At 58.4% G+C, this 19,135-nt stretch overlaps 1 protein-coding gene and 2 long non-coding RNA genes across 12 annotated transcripts in view; 1 reads left to right on the plus strand and 2 right to left on the minus strand.

Moving 5' to 3' along the window:
- PKNOX1 (PBX/knotted 1 homeobox 1) overlaps window positions 1–19,135 on the minus strand; it is a 67,914-nt gene that overhangs the window by 42,552 nt on the left and 6,227 nt on the right. The window contains exon 1 of one of the 10 annotated variants that reach the window (XM_051829952.3): window positions 9,585–9,605. The exons of the other annotated variants lie outside the window; for them this stretch is intronic. The gene's annotated coding sequence lies outside the window, so the exon portion shown is untranslated. Of the gene's footprint in view, window positions 1–9,584; window positions 9,606–19,135 lie in introns of those variants that run through there. 10 annotated transcript variants of the gene reach the window in all.
- LOC149126871 (uncharacterized) lies at window positions 1,508–17,275 on the minus strand. Its single transcript, XR_016232213.1, has 3 exons — window positions 17,140–17,275; window positions 1,893–1,967; window positions 1,508–1,751 (listed from the first exon to the last, which is right to left on the minus strand). It is a non-coding gene; the product is annotated as an uncharacterized LOC149126871 (long non-coding RNA).
- LOC103346741 (uncharacterized) lies at window positions 9,972–16,303 on the plus strand. The gene is made up of 4 exons (XR_001792820.4): window positions 9,972–10,126; window positions 11,599–11,798; window positions 14,322–14,849; window positions 15,022–16,303. It is a non-coding gene; the product is annotated as an uncharacterized LOC103346741 (long non-coding RNA).

The raw sequence follows: 19,135 nt of genomic DNA on the forward strand, positions 1-19,135 counted from the left end.
TGGGATTGTGGTGCAGTACGTAGTGGCCACCTGCAGTGCTGGCATCCCACACAGGTGCTGGTTCGAGTCCCAGCTGCTCCACTTCCAATCCAGCTCTCTGCTGTGGCCTGGGAAAGCAGTAGAAGATGGCCCAAGTCCCTGGGCCCCTGCACCCATGTGGGAGACCCAGAAGAAGCTCCTGGCTCCTGGCTTTGGATTGGCCCAGCTCTGGCCATTGCAGCCATTTGGGGAGTGAACCAGTGGATGGAAGACCTCTCTCTTTCTGCCTCTTTAGTTCTGCCTTTCAAATAAATAAATTTTTAAAGATTTGTATCTATTTACTCGAGAGGAGGACTAGCAGGGGGAACCGGACCCCTTTCCCTCACGAGCCCCAGTCTGCTCAGCTCTCAGTGGAGCCGCCCGCCTGGCAGGCAGATGTGTTCTCTCCACTGAACTGTACCCTCGCTTCCCCCAGTCTGAGTGAGCGGGCGCTCAGGTTCTGTCCCATACACTCTGACGATGCCCTGTCCCCCGCAGACCTGGCTACCTTGCTGCCCACTGCCCTCTCTCACAGCTGAATTCTTTCTTGCACAAAGAACCCCACTATGATCTCTGCTAACAGTCTCAGCTCCAGCACTGGAAACGCTCAGACCCAGGAATCAGCTCCAGCGTCGACAACACCGGGGCACAAACCAGACCCCGGCACAGTGCTGCTCCAGGGTCTACTGCCCCGTGGCCCAGAAGCCCCAGGTGTGGTAGCACCACGGGCACAAAGGCCCTAGGTGCTGTGGCAAGCCAGGTGCTGCGCAGCGCGTCTGAGGCCAGGGAGGCGGCCCAGGTCCGCGCCGGCCTGCAGGGAGCCCAGGAAAGTCCGGGCAAAAAGGAGATCTCACCTAACGCAGGGGTCCAAGCCGGATTCGTGACCACAACGGGCTCACGCACAGCCATGTCCGCCTTTTCTCTTCCCAGGTTCCACAGCTGCACCATTCGGCGGTGACTGATTCCACAGACTCCTGTGCACTCACCACTACGCTGATTCAGAGTGGCCCTGGGACGCCAGACTCCCAGGAACCACGAGACAGACCAGCGTCCGGTGTTTAAAACAGGCGGGCTGAGGAAGAGAGGGAGACCCAACGCGGGCAGCAGCCCAACAGCAGACTCGTGGGACAGCAGACGCGGTATCCAGTGTCCAGTGACCTCAGGGTCAACTGGGGGCGTTCTGCTGGCATGGAGAGCCCAGGAGAGGGCGCTTCAGGTGTAGGCAGCGGGACACTGGCGCAAGTGAAGGGCCCTCTGGTCCTTGCACTCAACGTAAGACAGTCCTTGGCAGACTCTCCCCAGCTCCAAAGGGAGGACTCCCAATGCCCTCGTGGCCTTGTCTGAGAACGGACGGGGCCTGGGGACTCAGGAGGCACCTGCAACTCAGAGATCTCAGGCCAGGATCCTGTGTGATTACTGGCATCACAGTCGGAGTTTAACCTTTTTTTAAAATTTTTATGTGATATTATTCTAATGATCACATTCTCTATTTTTTTTTAAGATTTATTTATTTGAAAGTCAGAATTACACAGAGAGAGAAGGAGAGGCAGAGAGAGAGAGGGAAGAGAGAGAGAGGTCTTCCATCTGCTGGTTCACTCCCCAATAGACTGCAACGGCCGGAGCTGTGCTGATCTGAAGCCAGGAGCCAGTAGCTTCCTCCAGGTCTCCCACGCGGTGCAGGGGCCCAAGGACTTGGGCCATCTTCCACTGCTTTCCCAGGCCACAGCAGAGAGCTGGATCGGAAGAGGAGCAGCCGGGACTGGAACCAGAGCCCATATGGGATGCCGGCACTGCAGGCAGCGACTTTACCCGCTACGCCAGTGCCGGCCCCAAGAGCATTAACCTTCTAATTAAGTGGTCCAGGAGGCACTCACTCTGTGCTGAATTCCTACGCAGGACCCCTATCCTCAGAGCTCAGTCACTGCGGGAGTTGACGGTGAACCCTGCTCCTGGAAATTTATCTAGCCGTTAGTGTGCTACACGAAGATGCTCCTCTCTCTCCCAACTTGGGGTGGTGCCTGAGTGCCTGTCACTCTGTCAGTTGGCGGGATATGCGGTCATTCCTGGGGACGTCTCTCAGGTTAACTGCTCCTAAGTCCACATCTTTCGTCATGATGCTACTCAGCTCTAGACGAGTCCCAGCGTGGATGACCTTCCCAGTGAGAAGGCAGGGTGGGCCCTCCGTGGGAGCAGGACTGATCCAGGTGGGCCACACACTGTCCCCATCACAGTCTCTTAGAAGGCAAGACAGCATTTTCTCATCAACATCAGTGACCCTTAAAGCCAGAGCTAGATGGGGACTCCAAGCCCTGGCTGCTGAGTCTCGGCATGGAGTCCTGGTTCCATGTCAGTCTCTCCCTGTAAGACCCCGATTCTGCCTGTTTCCAAGCCAGCGGGGAACAGAGTGGTTCAAGATCTCAGGGTGGCCACCACTGTACTGTGCTAAATCCCCACATCCTGCTTACCACATGCCAGACGCCTGAAGGCACCTCCCAGAGCACAGTCCTAGGCCTCAGGATGCACTTCCGTGACCACAGACGCAGAACCCTGGTGTCCGTCTTCGAATGCATGGATTTGTCCTCAAACGTAACCCAGCAGCGTACTAGGACAGTCAGTCCTCAAGACCCCAGAGACGACCCCCATCTGTCTGGCATGCTCTTGTAAAAGGACAGAGCCCCTCCACGCCAGAGCAGTCTACACTGTACGGACGCCGGAGCAGTCTACACTGTACGGACACCAGAGCAGTCTACACTGTACGGACGCCAGAGCAGTCTACACTGTACGGACGCCGGAGCAGTCCACACTGTACGGACGCCGGAGCGGTCCACACTGTACGGACGCCGGAGCAGTCCACACTGTACGGACGCCGGAGCGGTCCACACTGTACAGACGTTGGAGCAGTCCACACTGTACGGACGCCGGAGCAGTCCACACTGTACGGACGCCGGAGCAGTCCACAACGTACAGACGCCGGAGCAGTCTACACTATACGGACGCCGGAGCGGTCTACACTGTACGGACGCCAGAGCAGTCCACACTGTACGGACGCCGGAGCAGTCCACACTGTACGGACGCCGGAGCAGTCTACACTGTACGGACGCCGGAGCGGTCTACACTGTACGGACGCCGGAGCAGTCCACACTGTACGGACGCCAGAGCAGTCCACAACGTACAGACGCCGGAGCAGTCTACACTATACGGACGCCGGAGCAGTCTACACTATACGGACGCCGGAGCAGTCCACACTGTACGGACGCCGGAGCGGTCCACACTGTACAGACGTTGGAGCAGTCCACACTGTACGGACGCCGGAGCAGTCCACACTGTACGGACGCCGGAGCAGTCCACAACGTACAGACGCCGGAGCAGTCTACACTATACGGATGCCGGAGCGGTCTACACTGTACGGACGCCGGAGCGGTCCACACTGTACGGACGCCGGAGCGGTCCACACTGTACGGACGCCGGAGCGGTCCACACTGTACGGACGCCGGAGCGGTCCACACTGTACGGACGCCGGAGCAGTCCACACTGTACGGACGCCGGAGCAGTCCACAACAACGTACGGACGCCGGAGCAGTCCACACTGTACTCTTCCGCAGTACCTCTAGGGATGACTCAGAGGAAAACGCCAGCTAAGCCTTAAAACTGTAGGGAAATGAGGATACAGAGTTTATCCAGCCAACCTGCTTTCTAAGCATGAAGTGACCCACCTGCAACACCCTGACCCTCCGACTCAAGTGAAAGGAAACTGTGTCATGTACAGGACCAGCACAAGAAAATGTGGCCATAAACATTCTTGGGAACGGCAGACGTCTGCAGGATTTCAACTCCAGGATGTGGGTCACCAGTCAAACCCTTGTATGAATCCTTAAAGGGCCCGACCCTGGGGCCAACACCGCGGTGCAGTGGGTGAAGCCTCCGCCTCCCACACGAGCATCGGTTCAAGTCCTCCTGCTCCACTTCTGATCCAGCTCCCTGCTCATGCGCCTGGGAAAGCAGCAGTGGACGGCCCTGCCACCCATGTGGGTACCCAGAGGAAGCTCCTGGAGCCTGGGCTTGGCCTGCTCCAGCGCTGGCCGTTGCAGCCATTGTGGGGGGAACTAGTGGATGGAAATGGCTTCCCCTGTCTCAGACTCCCTCCCTGACCCACCCCCCCACACCTCTAACTCTGCCTTTCAAACAAATAAATAAATCTTAAAAAAAAAAAAAAAAGTCCTGAGACCAGTGGGACCAGTGTTGGGGTATGGTGGGTTAAAGGGTGCCAGAATCCCATATGGGCACTGGTTCAAGTCCTGGCTGCTCCACTTCTAATCTAGGTCATTGTTAATGGCCAGGCAAGCAGTGGAAGATGGCCCAAGTGTTTGGTCCCTGCCACCCACGTGGGAGACCTGGAAGAAGCTCCTGGCTCCCGGCTTCGGCCTCACCCAGCCCTGGCCTGTTCAGCCATCTGGGGAGTGAACCAGCAGATGGAAGATATTGGTCTCTCCTTCTCTCTCTGAAACACTTTCAGATAAATAAATAAATCTTTACAAAGTGACTCACTCAATTGCCAGGAGAACACAAGGCTTTCAGAAGATCAGAACCTAGCAAGAGGCTCCAGCACTAGGAATGGCGATTTAAAACATTTTTAAAGATTCTTCTTAAAAACAAGATTTATCTTATTTGAAAGTCAGGATGAGACAGAGACCTCCCATCTGCTGGTTCACTCCCCACACGGCCACAATGGCTGGAGCTGGGCCAGGCCAAAGCCGGCAGCCAGCTGCTTCCTCTGGGTCTCCCCTGTGGGTGCAGGGCCCAGGACGCGAGTCCCCCACTGCTCTCCCAGGCACGCTGAGCACGGAGCTGGACTGGGACTCACATGGGATCCTGACCTCGCAGGCAGCAGCTCCCGCGGCGCCGCCCTGCCAGCCCCAGAGTCCCTGAGACAACCCGTCCACTCTGCCTGCAGCAGAGACGCAGCAACAGCTCTGAGCACTTCACCCAGAGACTGGATCCACCTTGGCAGCCAGCGGCCACAGGACGGCCTGCAGGCTTAGGAGCCGTCACTGCTACAGCGTTTGGGGGAAGAAACCATGAACTTGCCTTTCAGCCACCTGAGGTCAAACTCCACGCCAGGCACAGGAGTTCTGGAGATCAGAGACCACCGTGGCGAACAGGAGGACGCCTGCTACGTACAGGGCTCCTCAGACTCCCAGGAGCTCTGAGCAGGCCAGGTCCTCAGTCCAGCGACTCACCCGCCGTCAGGACCCACTGGAGGCCAGCTGGCTCCTGTGTGCAGACACGGAGCAGGCCTGAGCTGGGAGGTGAGCCCTGGGAAACCCGGTGCTGAGGGGTTCGCTGACGGTGGCAGGTTCATGAAGGAAGGAGCCGGGAAGGCAGGCCACGCGCAGGGTGACCCTCAGGTGAGAGCTGGGCCGCCAACACTGCGGCCCAAAGGCTCGGCTTGCTCCCTCAGGGACGTGGCGGTCAGGAGAGGGCCACGGAGGCAAAGGCGGGCTCCAGCTCTGCCTCCCTGCGCTGCACGCAGGGAGGCCATCTGCCAAGCACCCCGCCCTGAGGCATGGCAAAAAGGCTTCAGCTTTCTCGGGGCAGCTTCAAGAGCCTCTGAAGTGGCTGCTGTCCACTCAGGGACACCTCAGGGGGCAGCACCAGACAGGGCAGCAGGCAAGGCGCTCAAACCTCAGCCTGGGGGGCGACCAGAACTCTCCCCGCCAGCCTGAGACAGGGCTCAGGACGAGGCCAGCGGCGGACCCCAGGGCACAGGGTCACGCTCCCGGGGGCCTCTCCTCAGGGCTTGGGGGAAAGGCCCGCATGACTGCGGGGAGGGAGGTGACCCGCCCTGGCCCTTCTGCTGCGGTCACACCAGGCCACCCCTCAGTGCCGCCAGCAGCAGCTGCACGTGGAAGGTCAGGTACCTGGTGGTCTTCCGACACTTTCACGAGATGGACAGTCTTTTCCAAGTCCCCCCAAAAGGCCCAAGGAGTGTCGGAAGCCCTGCTAAGGGAAATATTTCTGCATCTGTAGGCTCACCCAGAGTGACAGCGGACTGGGCTCTTTCCCGTCTGCAAGCTGACCCCGACTCTCCCGCCAGCGCCACGCCGCTGGGAGACCTCAGCCTTCAGGGAAAGCCACAGGGGCCCGGCAGGTCTTGGGAGGGCTGGGGCCGGGCTCCGCCACGAGGCAACTGCGGCGTAGGCTCCCGCCTGCCGCTCTCCTGAGGATGAGGGCGGTGCCAAGGGCAGGCATCCTCGGGAGACCCTTCACGCTGACGCTCCCTGAGTCAGACGCCAGGGCCAGAGAAAGCAAACCGTCCATGAGGGTCGGGTACAAAAGGCCCTGACAGACTACGGCACCAGACTCCCGCGCCGCTGATTCCAAAATCCACAGCCACTCTCCCGGACACGGCTCTGAAAAGCAGCCTCTCCTCCGACCAGTGTCACCCAGCAGGCCGGCCTATCAGTGCCGCTCGGCTCCCGCTGCAGTTACAGCACAGGCAGGCCCACTGGGGCGCCTGCCAGGACTCCAGCTTCCGGGGCCTCCGCCTGCAGCGCGGACATCCCACATGGGCGCCGGTTCGAGACCCGGCTGCTCCACCCCCATCCAGCTCTCTGCTGTGGCCTGGGAAAGCAGCGGAAGATGCCCAAGTGCTTGGGCCCTGCACCCACGTGGGAGACCCGGAGGAAGCTCCTGGCTCCTGGCTTCGGATTGGTGCAGCTGCAGTCACTGCGGCCATCCGGGGAGTGAACCAGCAGATGGAAGACCTCTCTCTGTCACTGCCCCTGTCTATAGCTCTACCGCTCAAATAAATAAACTGTTAAAAAAAAAAAAAAAAAAGTAACTCTGACTCTCCAGTCTTCATGGGTGGGCCAAGTGAGGACCGCATCATCTCTTTAAACCCCAGAGGGTAAATAGAATCGTTGCTTTGGTTACGGTGAGGCCGTTGGGCTCTCTGGCAGGTCGGTTTTACCCACTTCTTCCCGGTTTCTCAGAAAGCCGCTCTGGGCAGAAAACTCCCTGGGGAGTTCTTCCACCACAAAGAGGGAAAACCGCCTCGCCTCAGGCCGGTGCTCTAAGGCACCTCTCCCCTTCAACAGCCCGGCTGCGCAACTACGCGAGGCCGCACTCTCCACCCGAGGTGGCCACAGACAAGCAGTGGCCCTAGGCCACTCCCTGCAGGGCATGCTGTGACACGTCACTAATATCTACTGTAGGAGCAGTGTGCTCGGGAAGACGTTATCACGAGGGCTTACATTCAAGCTACGCCGGCCTGCGATTTTGGTACAGGCAGCCTGCAAGCTGCCACCATCTGAGACGCGCCAGGAGACAGCTTCCCTCTCGGAAAAGGAATCCCGACCTGGATCGTTTCCCAACTACGCTCATTCTAACGGTCAACTGCTTCTCAATCACGATGAGCGGGCAGGGACCCCTGCCACTGGCAGGGATTCACAAACCCCCGGCTCTTGAGACGGAACCATGATCAGTCAGAGAGCCCATCCCCTGGCCAGGCCCGGACATTCCCCCTTCAGCGTGACGCAGACACGAAGACGGACTGAGACAGAATGCTGAAGCAGGGACGCTATGGGGGAACTAGGCAGAGCTTAGGAAGACGGCTGCGACATCTCCCACATTTCTCTCCGCATCCCTGCACTGGGCACGGCCGTCGGGTGCGCCCAGGTTCCCATGATGCACCTGTGTCTCAGCCGGGACTGGGGAGGAGATGCCATCACCAACTCGCGGAAGCCAAACTCCATGTGGAGAAACTCCCAGGAAACCTCCGCACGCTGAGCCCTGCTCCAGTCCCCCCTGGTCCATCTCTAATTAGGGCGCCCACCCCACAAAGGGACCCGCTACTGCGTGGGCCTTCTCTTGCCCTGGTCCTCTCCTGGGGTCGCCTCTCCCCGTGGTGCCCATACTTAGGGAGCGTGCTCCTTCTGTTAATGATTCCTGCTCTCACACTGCACATTACCTGTGTCTCCACTTTGAATTCTTATCTCACACAAGGGCAAGAGCTTGGGGGGGTGCCCACAGTACCCCCATCCACTGGCTCACTCCTCAATCCCACAGCAGCCAGGGCAGGGAGGCTCAAGCCAGGAGCCTGGAACCCATCCAGGGTTTCGTGTGGGCGCAGGAACCCAAGGACTTGGGCCACCTTCCACTGCCTTACAGACACAGTAGCAGGAAGCCGGCCAGAAGTGGAGCAGCCAGACCCAGACTGGCACCTCCGTGTGATGTCAGCATCGTAATCGGCCATTTAACCTGCTGCACCGCGACACCCACCCCTCGTGGCTACTTTCAACTGTTACAGTGCAATCAGGGCAACGAGACGACTTAAGCACAGAATGTGTAATTAAAAGAGAAACTCAGCAGAAAGCTCTGGAAAATTCTCAGCCTGGTGGTAGGGAGAGAACCAGAGTACCTTCAGGGAAGGAAACCCAGGGCGCGGCTGAGCCACTGCGGAGGGCACAGGACAGAAAGGACCACCAGAGCCACGGAGGCCCCTGCAGGCATTCCAGCGACCTTCACAGCTGTTCCCACTCCCTAAGCCAGAGCTCCAGGAGAGCTTCAGGGGACAAGTCAGGACACCCCCAGGACCCCCACTGACCAGGACCACCCTCAGGGCACCCACTGGCCAGGACCACCCTCAGGGCACCCCCAGGACCCCCACTGACCAGGACCACCCTCAGGGCACCCCCAGAACCCCCACTGACCAGGACCACCCCCAGGACCCCCACTGGCCAAGACCACCCTCAGGGCACCCCCAGAACCCCCACTGACCAGGACCACCCTCAGGGCACCCCCAGAACCCCCACTGACCAGGACCACCCTCAGGGCACCCACTGGCCAGGACCACCCTCAGGACGCCCCTGGCCAGGACCACCCTCAGGGCACCCCCAGGACCCCCACTGGCCAGGTCCACCCTCGGGGCACCCACTGATCAGGACCACCCTCAGGGCACCCCCAGGACCCCCACTGACCAGGACCACCCTCGGGGCACCCCCAGGACTCCCCTGGCCAGGACCACACTCAGGGCACCCCCCAGGACCCCCACTGACCAGGACCACCCTCAGGACCCCCACTGACCAGGACCACCCTCAGGACCCCCACTGGCCAGGACCACCCTCGGGGCACCCACTGATCAGGACCACCCTCAGGGCACCCCCAGGACCCCCACTGACCAGGACCACCCTCGGGGCACCCCCTACGACCCCCACTGAACAGGACCACCCTCAGGACCCCCACTGGCCAGGACCACCTTCGGGGCACCCCCAGGACTCCCCTGGCCATGACCACCCTCGGGGCACCCCCAGGACCCCCCTGGCCAGGACCACCCTCAGGGCACCCCCAGGACCACCCTCGGGGCATCCCCAGGACCACCCTGGCCAGGACCCCCCTCGGGCACCCCCAGGACCCCCCTGGCCAGGACCCCCCTCACTGTGGTGCAGGGCTCTCAACTCCACCCCGGGGCTCACGTAAGCTCGGGTGTCCAGGTGGTGCTGCTGACGCAGGCCCACAGAACCCAGGAGCTGTGGGCCATGAACACTCCCCCACCTAGGTCTCCTTACTCCTGCACGATCCAGACGGCCTGGGGTGCAGCCTAGCGCAATGCCCACAGAACCAGGGGAGCGGCGGCCACGAGGCCCAGAGGGCGGGCGAATGCTGGTGCAGAAAGCCGGGAGGCGGGGCTGCTCAGGCCCACGGTGCATGGACAGCACGGACCGCTGTGTTCCCTGCAGGTCTCTAGACTTCCTGGGGGCCTGCGCCTCCTCTCTCATCTCTCCTTCCGGAACACGGACGTCTGCCCCACACCCGTCCCACCACGGCATTGCACAAGCACATAACTTGTTTTGCTTGCACAGGCCGCGCTGGAGCGAATCCGCGTGGTGACGAATCCGCCCGAGCCTCCCGGGGCTGAGTCAGAGGAGACTGGACTCCATGTTTGGGCTGACACTGGGAGGAGTTTAGGACGTTGGAGCTACGGGGTGGGACGAACGTGTTCTGTGCGCGACAGGGACACGGAGTCGTGGGTTCCAGGCGGAATGCGACGGTTTGAACGTATTCCAGAGCTACTGTGCTGGACACTCAACCCCACTGGTGGCATTCTGAGGTGGGTCTTTGGGAGGTGATCAGGACATGACCTCAGGAGGGCTGGGGCTCCACGGCGGCCAAGGGGCAGACAGACCCGACCGGCACACCTGCCGCCCCTGCAGCGAGGCCCTCACTGGATGCCAAGCACCTGGCAGCCCCAGCCCCAGGCAGAGTAGTTTATTAAGAATAGAAATTTATTTGGGGGGGGGGGGCTGAGCCTAGTGATTAAAATAAGGGCAGGACACCAGCATCCCCCTGGGGGGCTGGCTCCAACAGCCAGTTCCACTCAGTCTCTTGCTGTCCTGGGTCCTGGGAGGCAACAAATGATGGTTTAGGTACTTGGGTCCCTGTCGCCCGCATAGGAGACCTGGACTCAGTTCCTGCCTTCAGCCTGGCCCCACCCTGGCTGTTACAGGCTTTTGGGGAGTGAACTAGTGATGGGAGATTTCTCTCTGCCTTTCAAGTGAATACAACAAATGTTATTTAAAAACTTAAAAATAAACAAAAAACAAAACCAGGGCCAGCCCTGAGGCATCAGCAGGTAAAGAAACCCCCTGCGGCACCGGCTCCCATACGGGCGCCGGTTCGAGTCCCGACTGCTCCTCTTCCAATCCAGCTCTCTGCTGTGCCTGGGAAAGCAGTGGACGATGGCTAGGTCCTTGGGCCCTGCACCCACATGGGAGACCCGGAGGAAGCTTCTGGCTCCGGATCAGTGCAGCTCCGGCCGTTGCAGCCATTTGGGGAGTGAACCAGCGCATGGAAGACCTCACTCTCTGCCTCTCTGTAATTCTTTCAAATAATAAATAAATAACTCAAAAAAATTGTCCATAAAACAAACAAGTAATTCTTGCTCTCAGGCAGAATCAGGTGGTCTAGACTCACTTTGTCTTCTTTAAAAAAAAAAAAAAAGATTTATTTATTTATTTGAAAGAGTTACAGAGAGAGAGTTACAGAGAGAGAGAGAGGTCTTCCATCCGCTGGTTCACTCCCCAATTGGCCGCAATGGTCAGAGCTGCAACGATCCCAAGCCAGGAGCCAGAGGCTTCCTCCAGGTCTCCCACGTGGGTGCAGGGCCCAAGGACTTGGGCATCTTCTACTGCTCTCCCAGGCCACAGCAGAGAGCTGGACTGGAAGTGGAGCAGCCGGGTCTCAAACTGGCGCCCATGTGGGATGCAGACTGCAGGCCAGGGCATTAGCCCACCGCGCCCCACTTTGTCTATTTGCTGAGCTAAACTGCACTCTGCCATTCATCCAAGCAGCCGATTCCTCACGCTGGGACGGTGCTCACAGCCCACAGCTCGGTGAGGTCTGCTCACTGCTACTCACTGGCTGTTTCTAGACCCTTCTAGTAAAGCACTGGGAAATGCATTCTCCTAAAAATTATTTTAAAACAAATTAATACTGATATCTCCAATTCAAACATGAGGTTATAGGGAGTTTACTTAATTGTTTTTTTAAAAAAAGAGACTTATTTATTTATTTATTTGAAAGGCAGGGTGACAGAGGAAGAGAGACATCGTCCATCTGCTGGTTTGCTCCTCAAATGTCTGCAACAGCTGGGACCAGGCCATGCCACAGCCGGAAGCCAGGAACTCCACCCGGTCTCCCACGGGGTGGCAAGAACCCAAGTCCTTGGTCCATCATCTGCTACCTCCCGGGAGCATCCGCAGGAAGCTGGATGGGAAGCGGAGGTGGGGACCCGATGCACTCTAACACCTACCCCTTAACTGTTTCAATTTTGTAGTTTTTAAAAATTTTTATTTATTTATTTGAAAGTCAGAGTTACACACACAGACAGAAGGGGAGGGGGAGGAAGAGAGGGAGAGAGAGGGAGAAAAGTCTTCCATCCGCTGGTTCACTCCCCAACTGGCCGCAATGGCTGGAGCTGCGCTAATCTGAAGCCAGGAGCCAGAGGCTTCCTCCAGGTCTCCCACGTGGGTGCAGGGCCCAAGGACTTGGGCCATCTTCCGCTGCTTTCCCAGGCCACAGCAGAGAGCTGGACTGGAAGTGGAGCAGCTGGGACTCAAACCGGCGCCCATGTGCGGTAACGGCACTGCAAGCAGTGGCTTTACCCACTACACCACAGTGCCAGCCCCGAATTTTGTATTTTTTTTTAAAGATTATTTTATTTATTTGAAAGACAGAGTTACAGAGAGAGGCAGAAACAGAGAGCAAGAGAGGTCTTCCATCTGCTGGTTCACTCCCCAAATAACCACAACGGCCAGAGCTGAGCTGATCCAAAGCCAGGAGCCAGGAGCTTCTTCCAGGTCTCCACGTGGGTGCAGGGGCCCAAGCACTTGGGCCATCTTCCACTGCTTCCCCAGGCCACAGCAGAGATTTAGATTGGAAATGGAGCAGCCAGGACTCAAACCAGCACCTGGAGCCCTGTATGGGGTACCAGCTCTGCAGGCCAGGTCTCTACCCTGCTGTGCCACAGCGCCAGCCCCTCTATTTTCCACTTGTACATGTTTTCTCTTATCCTGGAAATCACGTTTCCTAAGACAGTAACTTACTGACCTCTTTATTGTATGATATATAAAAAGCATTGGGGCCAGCGCTGTGGCATAGCAGGTAGGGCTGCCGCCTGCAGTAATGGCATCTCATGTGGGCGCTGGTTCGAGTCCTGGCATCTCCTCTTCCGATCCAGCTCTCTGCTGTGGCCTGGGAAAGCAGCGGAAGATGCCCAAGTGCTTGGGTCCCTGCACCCACGTGGGAGACCTGGAAGAAGCTCCTGGCTTCGGATCAGCTCAGCTCCTGCCGTTGGAGTCATCTGGGGAGTGAACCAGCGGATGGAAGACCTCCCTCTCTCTCTCTGCCTCTCCTTCTGTGTAACTCTGACTTTCAAGTAAATAAATAAACTTTTTTTTTTTTTTTTTGACAGGCAGAGTGAACAGTGAGAGAGAGAGAGAGAGAGAGAAAGGTCTTCCTTTTGCCGTTGGTTCACCCTCCAATGGCTGCCACGGCTGGCGCACTGTGGCCGGCGCACCGTGCTGATCCAAAGGCAGGAGCCAGGTGCTTCTCCTGGTCTCCCATGGGGTGCAGGGCCCAAGCACTTGGGCCATCCTCCACTGCACTCCCTGGCCACAGCAGAGAGCTGGCCTGGAAGAGGGGCAACCGGGGCAGAATCCGGCGCCCTGACCGGGACTAGAACCCGATGTGCCGGCGCCGCAAGGTGGAGGATTAGCCTAGTGAGCTGCGGCGCCGACCATAAATAAATTTTTAAAAATTAAAAAAGTACCGAAGGCACACAGACTGCCGAAGTGGCACAGCTGGCCACGCCCTCGCTGAGACATCCCACAGGAGCGCTGGTTCACATCCCAGCCGCTCCACTTCTTCCCCTTCTCCCCACGGAGGAGCCCAGGAAGGCAGAGGTTGGCCCTGGTGCTTGGGTCCTCACAACTCAAGCGGGGACCTGGACGCAGTTTTCTGGCTCCAAGATGGCCCTGCCCTGCTGTTGCGGCCGTTTAGGGAGTGAACCAGGGGATGGTACCTGTCTCTTTCTGTCTCTGTCTCTTCCTATCTAACTCTGCCTTTCAAAGAAATTTTTATAAAGAATAAAAACCATTATTACTAACAATATAAGTGCTAAAAACTGCAGTATTTTTGTAGGTCCCTTGATTTTAGGATTTATCCAACCAGAATGTACAATCCAATTTGTTCTGAAGTCATTTCAAGCATCTCCTCTCTGTCTAAGCCAACTCTATTTCTGATTAGGTTCCTTCAGCTCAGTTTGCTTTCTATTATGAGACGACTTTTCTCCATTTAGATTTAAATTTAAAACTACATGACAGCTGGTGCCGCGGCTCACTAGGCTAATCCTCGACCTCGCGGTGCCGGCACACCGGGTTCTAGTCCCGGTCGGGGTGCCGGATTCTGTCCCGGTTGCCCCTCTTCCAGGCCAGCTCTCTGCTGTGGCCAGGGAGTGCAGTGGAGGATGGCCCAAGTGCTTGGGCCCTGCACCCCATGGGAGACCAGGAGAAGCACCTGGCTCCTGCCTTCGGATCAGTGCCGTGCACCGGCCGCAGCGCGCCAGCCATGGCGGCCATTGGAGGGTGAACCAACGGCAAAGGAAGACCTTTCTCTCTGTCTCTCTCTCTCTCACTATCCACTCTGCCTGTCCAAAAAAAAAAAAAACAACAACAACAAAAAAACACTACATGACATCATCTGTATGGTTTAATGGGGGTTCAAGACATGCTACCCCCGTCTCTCAGAAGGACAGTGAGGACGCCGACCACGCAGGCCCCGTCTCACAAAAGGGACAGCGAGGATGCCGACCACGCAGGCCCCGTCTCTCAGAAGGACAGCGAGGACGCCGACCACGCAGGCCCCGTCTCTCAGAAGGGACAGCGAGGACGCCGACCACGCAGGCCCCGTCTCTCAGAAGGACAGCGAGGACGCCGACCACGCAGGCCCCGTCTCTCAGAAGGACAGTGAGGACGCCGACCACGCAGGCCCCGTCTCTCAGAAGGACAGCGAGGACGCCGACCACGCAGGCCCCGTCTCTCAGAAGGACAGCGAGGACGCCGACCACGCAGGCCCCGTCTCTCAGAAGGGACAGCGAGGACGCCGACCACGCAGGCCCCGTCTCTCAGAAGGGACAGCGAGGACGCTGACCACGCAGGCCCCGTCTCTCAGAAGGGACAGCGAGGACGCCGACCACGCAGGCCCCGTCTCTCAGAAGGGACAGCGAGGACGCTGACCACACAGGCCCCAGGCACAGTGCCTCAGCATAACTTCCGGTCAGTTAACCTGGGTGCCTTTCCTGTAATTTGGGTTTTGTTAGAGTAGAAAGAAAACAAAGCTTTTGTCCCCAGAAGGTATGAACCGGCCCCGCCCCCTCCTCCATAGGTTTGGGTTTTCCTTCCTTTTTAAAGATTTATTTTTCAATGCTTATTTTTATCTACTTGAAAGGAACAGCAACAGTGAGAGATGGAGATCTTCTACCCACTGGCTCACTCCCCGAACACCCCGCACAGCCTGGGCCGGGCGGCTGGAGCCCGGGGTCTGCAACCCCAGCCGTGGCGCAGCCCAAGCACTCGAGCCATCGTCCACGCCTCTCGGCTTGTGCTTCCAGGAAGCCGGACCAGGACTCTGAAGTGGGATGTGGGTGTCCCAGCGGGCAGCCTGGATCACCGCGGCGCTGGTCCCAAGCCTCCCTCAGACAGCAGGCCCCACCCAGCAGACCGGCCTGAGCCATGTGCCCCGGCCACAGCACGCTGGACATGGCCTGCTCTCCCCGCAAAGCAGCAGCACACGCGCTGTGCAGACTGACCACGGGCTACCTGACAGCGCTGTGCTGCGGACACGGCAGGTTTCCCTGTCTAGAGAGCTTCTAGAAACCTCAATCTGACCGGGACGAGCCCGCTCAAGCCCTGCGGGTCCAGGCACAGACCCTGCTCTCCACACAGCCAGTGCCGCTGGCCATGATGGGTGTGGTCCTCTCTGCCCTCCCAGGGCCCCACCCCCACTGCTGCACCCACAGTGCCCATTGTCACCTTGCCCCTCTCAGCGGACGTCTGCAGTCCTCACCTGCTGTCCACTGACTGCGCGGTCTCTGAGGGTGTCCTCCGCCCACTCCCAGCAGGTGGGAGCCCCTGGTTCTCGCTCGCTGCTGGCCCGGGAGCCACGCCCACGGCATCTGGTCCATAGCAGGAGCTCACTGACCCACTGACTCACCCACGCGGGGCTGGGGCCTTCGCAAGGACAGCTTTCATCACCACCCCACTTCTGTCTAGTTTCTGGACTAAGGCACAGGACTCCCACCTCAAAGGCCACTTCTGGCCACTCGTGTCTCCCACTTGGAGCCCCTCCAACGCATCGCCACCCCACTGCAGAATCTTCGCACGTGGAGTCACACAGCTTTTCAGATGCATTTTCTTCTCCGGGTGGACTTCAGCCCAGCTGCTGAGGCGTCCAGAGCCCACTTTCTGGTGTCCGATACCCGGCTCTGCACGCCAGCAGTTCACTGCCAGCCTGCACCCAGGAGGCAGCGACCACACAGCCCAACAGCTGGGTCCCTGCCACCCGTCAGAGAACTGGATTGAAGGTCTGGCTCCCAGTCTCACCGCAGCCACACTGGGGGAGAGAGAGGCCCCATCCGTCTTCCTGTGTCTCTCCCTCTCCAAAAAATTTTTAGAAATCCTACTTTCGTTCCTTCTTAACCAGAATTACCAGAATGAAAATCACACCCGGCTCTGTCTTCTTCAGATTGATTGTTTTTCTAGTCTCCTAACTTTTCTTGTTCCCCAGCAGGTGTACCTGAGACCACGCGCTGTCTGCCTCGGGTCAGAGCCGCCCGCACCTCTCCCGCTGTCTTTCACCTCCACAGCTGGAACAGCTGCTGATCTGTCTGACCCTAGAGGTATACAGCTGCTGATCGGTCTGCTCCCAGAGGTATACAGCAGGGGCTTAAGAATTCCAGGCACCAGCACAAAACTTCAAGGTGCCCCCCTTCACCCTGAGGTTCTTCCACGGCTGAACCACTGTGGTCGGTGATTCTGGCCTAAGGGATCTACTTTTGGAAACTTGGCGTTTCCTGCACAGCCAACACACAGGGGGCTTCAGTCAGTTTGTGGACGGGGGCCGGCACGGTGCGGCAGGTGGACTCCACGTCGCAGCGCCAGGTCAAGCGCCAGCTGCTCTGCTGTTGACCCAGCCCCCGTTCCTGGGAAGGCAGCAGAGGATGGCCCAGGGCTCGGACTCCTGCCACACAAACGGGAGACCCAGGCCCAGCTCTGCACCCGCCTGCAGCAGGCTGCTCAGCCAGGCCGTTAAGACCCCAGTTTGGATGCCAGCATCCAACATCAGAGCAACCAGGTTTGAGCCCAGCTCCGCTCCCAGTGCCAGCTTCTGGCTAGTGGGGACCCTGGGCGGCAGCAGGTGAGGGTCCGCCTCTCAGAGACCTGGGCCAGGCCACGCGGCACTTAGGAAGTGAACTGGCACGGCTGCCTGTCCTGCCCTCTGCTTCACCTCGGGCTGTCTGGGCGATGCACGCCCTCGTGCTCTGCCCGCCCCGTCTCCCCCACCTACACAAGCAAACTCCAGACGTGCCGCTCACGTGCAGCACTCAGCTGGGTGTCGTTCTCTACTGAGTCCGCATTTCCCCGCCCGGGAGAGGTAACCCTGCGTTAACTGTGGCCAGCTGCTCTCGTTTTTTCTTTTTCCTGAACTCCCTTTGTGGAAATGACTGTATTGTTCTTTGTTCCGCCTTTCCTCTTCGGTACACTAGGAGTTCTATGTACCCCATATCCTTTAAAAAAAAAAAAATTGTTTATTTGAAAGGCAGAGTTACACACAGAGAGAAAGAGAGAGAGAGAGAGGTCTTCCATCCGCAGGTTCACCCCACGAATGGCCACAATGGCCAGGGCTGGGCCAGGCTGATGCCAGGAGCTTCTTCTGGGTTTCCCACGTGGGTGCAGGGGCCCAAGCACTTGGGCCACCTTCAGCTGCCTTCCCGGGCCACAGCAGAGAGCTGGACTGGAAGTGAGCAGCCGGGACTGGAACTGGCGCCCATCTGGGATGCCAGCGTCCCGACGGCAGCTTGTCCAGCTACACCACAGAACCGTCCTCCCCACATCCTTTCTTTGGTTTTTTAAGATTTATTTTTATTTATTTGCGAGACAGAGTTACAGAGAGAGGCAGAGAGAGAAGTCTTCCATCCACTAGTTCACTCTCCAGACGGCTGCTACAGCCGGAGCTGCGCTGATCCGAAGCCAGGAGCTTCTTCCGGGTCTCCCACGCAGGTGCAGGGGTCCAAGGACTTGGGCATCTTCCACTGCTCTCCCAGGCCACAGCAGGGAGCTCCACCCCCTTTCTTTAGTTACCCCGTGGAGACGCACACGACACCCACGCCAACTGCTTCCTGTGACAATCTCTAATGTCAATCAACACAAAAGCCCATCCCCTGCCCCTGCAGACGGGGCTCTGCGTGCTGAGGCAGGGACGTCCCACACCCTCGTCCGCCGAGCACACAGCCTGCGGTCGCCTCAGAAACGGTGTTAGACCTTCAGAAAAATCTCAGGGTATCTGAAGGCCACATTTTATCTTAATTTTAAAAATGTATTTGATTTGAAAGGCAGAGAGGAAGAAAAAGACCTGCCCACCTGCTGGTTCACTCCAGGGTTGGGCCGGGCCGGGCCAGGAGCACAACCCAGGCCTCCCGTGTCGCTGGCAGGAACCCGACCACTTCAGCCATCACCTGCCTTCTGAAAGCTCACGGGAATGTGTTCTAGCAAAACACCAGGCATCGCTTTCACAGTTCCTCACCTAACAAGCCTATCTTCTAACTCCACTTCCCACAAACTTTTTGAATTCTCCTTGTCTAAGAAAATTCCACAAGGAGTTCTAGGTACCCCATATCCTTTCTTAAAAAAAAATTTTTTTGTTTACTTGAAAGGCAGAGGGGCAGGTGCCGATTCAAGCAATTGGACCTCACCACCCACGTGTTCGGATCCCGGCGTCAGCCTGGCCCAGCTCTGGCCACGGAGACCACCTGAGCAGTGGACCAGCAGAGAGAGATTCTCTCTCTCTGCCTCTCAGACAGCTTTAAAGAGACAGGATTTTTGAGGACAGACATAAAAGGGGAGTGGTTTTTCATTTAAAACAGTTGCAGACTCCATTCTCAGGGCACACTAGACTGAAGCTGGAAGAGAAGCACCCCCCAGCACGCTGGCCAGAAGGTCCCCCCGTGGGCGAACGCTCGCAGGGACCCCGCACAGGAGCAGTCGGGCGGACTCAATCTCCTCCTTAAAACCCGCGGGCAGAAGACACACGGACCTCGGGGCAAGCAGCAGCGGGGATGCATTCTAGAGAAAGAAGCCCCAAGAAGCAGAGGGAGGCCCTCCTCCAACTCTCCCTCCCCATCCCCCAGGTCTGAGGACAATGACCACCGGCCCAGGCCTCCCCTCCATCAACCACTCACACCCAGCCCTGGGCCAGCCCCAAGGAGCCCTCTGGGCTTTCCCAGCAGCCTCGGGGCCTCGGTGGACCCCAGGAGCGCGCAGGGCTTCCCGGCACCGACAGGAAC

Source organism: Oryctolagus cuniculus, chromosome 4, assembly GCF_051225735.1.
Source record: "Oryctolagus cuniculus isolate XC-2025 breed Fujian yellow rabbit chromosome 4, ASM5122573v1, whole genome shotgun sequence".
Lineage (NCBI taxonomy): Eukaryota > Metazoa > Chordata > Mammalia > Lagomorpha > Leporidae > Oryctolagus > Oryctolagus cuniculus.